The sequence below is a fragment of the Urtica dioica genome, chromosome 1 (assembly GCF_054948205.1).
Source record: "Urtica dioica subsp. dioica isolate 48M chromosome 1, U.dioica_male_clone48M_v1_H2, whole genome shotgun sequence".
NCBI classification, from domain to species: Eukaryota; Viridiplantae; Streptophyta; class Magnoliopsida; order Rosales; family Urticaceae; genus Urtica; species Urtica dioica.
Genome location: NC_142756.1, coordinates 11,555,847 through 11,559,980, shown reverse-complemented (window position 1 = coordinate 11,559,980; position 4,134 = coordinate 11,555,847).

The window sequence follows — 4,134 nt, the reverse complement described above, 5'->3', positions numbered from 1 at the left end:
GAATATATCGTTTTAAGCAAACTACGAAGAGTTTTTTTCATGCAAATCTACATTTGTCTCTTCGTAAGTTGTTAAGTTTGTTTCTGGACTAAAGACTAATGTTTTATCATAAAGCTTCAAACAGACAAGGAAGAATGAATGAACGTTTCAACTTTTTATTAAAGAATAAGCAATTACAAGCAAGAGTCTTCGTGAGACTCTATTACATCAAATGTACAAAATAAAGACTACAACTCTTCTTGTGGGCACCATTGACAACATTCTCCTATAAATAGAGCCCTCATTCTTCACATTTCATTCATCCCAAAAGTTTTAGAGATTGAGAGCTTCTCTCTCTAGACTTGGCCGATCCTCCCTTTCTCTCTAAGTTCTTTTCGTTTTTGTTTTGGCACCTAGGTCCTCATTTGACCTAGCGTTTTTAGCTCTTCGACTTTGAGACTTGTTCTTGAGTCGTAGTGTTTAAAAGTGCCCACACACTAATTCATATTTCTCTCGAGTGATTATAGTGATAGAAACTTTCAGGGTTACTCGAGTTGGTGAGGAAAGAATAGAGACGCGCTGCAAGGGAGTCGAACGTTTTCAACCTTCCGAAGGCTCATCAACGTTCAAGCTTCTAAAAAAGTTAGTAAATTTATTATGCTCATAATAGTTTTATTTACGTGTACTTGCTCTTTGTCTAGGTTAGTAAAATCGTTTTACTTGTCAAAAGAAATTTTTTAAATTTCCGCCGCTTACCCGAAGCATTAAACTTTTTCTTAAACCCTAGATCAATTCCAACAAGGGACCCTTTCCTCTTCAACTTCTTCTTCTTCCAAAATGTTGGTGACATGGTCAGCAACATCTTCAGCCTAAACTTCTTCTTCAGGGACTAAGTCTCGGTCTTCTTGCCAAATTTCCTCTTCTCATGAGTCCTAGGTTCTTGAACTGCCTTTCTCTTGTTGGAATTGATAGTGTCTTCTTGACCCCATTTTTCATGGGTTTCTCGTTCTGCTTAGAAGCCGAAGGAGGAACCACCTCTTCTGCAGGATCAGCAGCAAGGCCACTATCCATCACCCTGTCAAACTCCTCTGGGGTGATCCAACTCTTGCTATTTAGACTTTTTCCAACTTCTTCGGAGTTGTACCCACATCCCTTGAGTTCTCTAGTCATCTTAGCTAGAGTGGGGTTGTCAAAGTCTTCATTGGCCTGGGGTGACTTGGGGATGCCAGAGGAAGTGTTTCCAACATTACCTTTTCAGACTTCCCTAGGTTAAGCATAGCATCTATGGCAAAGGTGACTGTCTCTCTTTCAGGAACACCAAGATGATAAGAGTTACCTTGTTGCATGTCAACAACTTCAGACGGGCCTTGCTTCTTCGAGAGATCTTCGTGACTAAGCGGAGGAATGGGATGAGGGAGCACAAATGCTTTCACCTGAGCTAAAGAGGGCAAATTTTTTCAAAGGTCCATAGGGTTCGCCTTTGACGAGGGATCTCCAACCGAACTATTGACCCCATCAGTCTTTACTTTGATGAACCTAACACCATGCTTGTTGACTTTGAAAATCCTTTTCTTAGACACATTTGATTTCTTGACCTTCCTTTCCTGAGGTGACCCACTGTCTGAACCCTTTCCCCGTCTTGTAATCTCCATTTTTCCGAGCAAAAAAAGAGGAATAGATTACTGAGGAGAACAATGAAGAGGGAAATAAGAATTCGAAAAGTAACTGCAAGTAGAACCGTACTCAGGAAAAGTAATGATAGGAGTTGAAAAAATCGTGACTCTCCTTGGGAAATAAACCGTCAAGGCGAGCTTCAGAAAGAACCAGTGAAACGCTGCGTTTTGATAACCGAGGGAAAAGAAAATTTGTGAAATGGGCTTTTTACTGATCAAGACATAGACTCAAACAAGTTTTGACCATCCCATTAATTGTTATAAGTCTGGTATACAAACAACCAGGGCAGCGCGAAGCCTTTCAAACTTAGCCACATCCAGTGGTTTTGTGAAAATGTCAGCTAGTTGATTTTATGTATTCACATACTCCAGAGACAAGATTTTTTAACACACAAAATCTCTGATATAATGGTGACGAATCTCAATATGCTTAGTTTTGCTGTGTTGAACAAGATTCTTTGCAATGTTGATAGCACTGGTGTTGTCACAGTAAAGAGTTACAACATCCCGAGGAACATCATACTCCTCCAGGATATACTTCAGATAAACTAGCTCAGTATTGGCAGCTCCTGCAACTATGTACTCAGCTTTAGCAGTAGATAGAGATACACAATTTTGCTTCTCACTGAACCAAGAGATCATATTGTTCCCTAGAAAGAAGCATCATCCAGAGGTGTTTTTTCTATCATCTGTGTTTCCTCCCCAATCTGCATCTGAGTACCCAACCAGACATGAGTTTGTATCAGGAGAGTAGAGAATACCATAATCAGAGGTACCATGAATGTACTTGATAATCCTTTTAACATAACTCAAATGAATTTTTGGATGAGCCTGATATCTAGCACAGACACCCACTGAGAACGAGATGTCAGGCCTGCTGTTGTCAAATAAAGAAGGCTTCCAACACTACTACAAAATACCTATTAGAAGTCACTATATTTGCGTCGAGTACATTTTAAAGCGACACACAAAATAATTTTTTGGAGCTCAGTTGACGTGGAAAAGAGTAAAATGAAGGCCATTTAACCAGATTTGGCCACGTGGCCTGGCGTCGCTCAAAAAGCGAGCGACGCCACGTGTCGTGGGGGCGTCGCTCGCTTTTTGAGCGACGCCAGGTATCTGTACGACACGCAAGACACGTGGCCTAGCGTTTCTAAAAAAGCGAGCGACGCTAGGCATTTTTTTTTAAAACGCCTAAGTCCCAAATAATCTCACAGCAGTTTACATATCTTCATCTTCTTCGATATATTCTCTCCAAAAAACCGAAAAACTCCATTGAAACCCACCTCAACCACCACCACACATCTCCACCGACCGAGGGACCGGCTTCCACCCATCTCCACCGACTTCACTACATCCGGCATCATGGTCTAGGTGAACGTTTTCATTTGTGGCTCACGGGTAAAAGATTATTTCTAGGGGTTTTTTTTTAGGGTTTTTTTTGTTTTGATTTCAAAATGTTATGAGTAAAGAATCTTAGTTTTTTGTATTGATTTTGTTCGTAGCCGGTGTGAAGGACGTAGATTTGTTGTTTTTTCCGCCGCCTTCGTCGCCTCTTCTCCGTCCAGTCGTCGTCGGTTTTAGGTAGAGTAATTTTTTTTAACATTTTATTAAATTTGTTGTTATACAATTTCAGCCCCTCATTAGCTTGTGGTCGCCTTTAATCCCGATCCTGTAGTATTTGGCATGCCTGCGAGTTTAATGGTTTTAGAAGAAGATATTGAGCAGTTCTTAGCATCTGAGGAAATTGAAGCCACAACTATTATGATATACATGAGGTACGTACTAAAAAAACTTATTTATTTTAATTACGGAAAATCGTGAATAACTTGTTCATTGATTAGGGACTTATACACAAATAATTGTCGAGGAGCTGAATTTCGATTTGTGAACCCGGAGCTAGTTGCAATCGATGTTAATCCTAGAAGCTTCGATGATCGAGTGGATAATATTATGTAAAATATGAACTTTTGTATCGCTCTCTTTATAAATTTCGGATGAAATAAAAGAGCTTCCTTTGTTACATTTAAAATCGTGAACGAAGTTGTGTTTCAGTCAACATGTTTAATTAATTTAAAATATTTTTAAGGCAATGGAAAATCTCGGAATAAATGAAGGATTTATCAAGTACCTCTCGGTCAAGAGAATATTCGAGGAAAGACTTAAAGAGTAATTTGAAATTTATTATTCTCAAGGACGAGAATAAATTCCGAGAAGAACCTTAATTGTATTTAAATTAATCATGTTTACGCAAATAAAGGCCGGATTTAATCACATATTCTTTTCTATTCGATTATTGATTTAATTGAAAATTATGTGAAAAAAGACCTATTTGCAACAAAAAAATTAAGGACCCAATTGCAACAAAAATTGAAATGTGGGGTCCGAAGTGAGGCTTAGGGAAAAATATGAGGACTTAAATGAGCAAATAAACAAGTCTTGCTCACATAAAATTCTTTTAAGCTTCTTCTTCCTTCTTCTT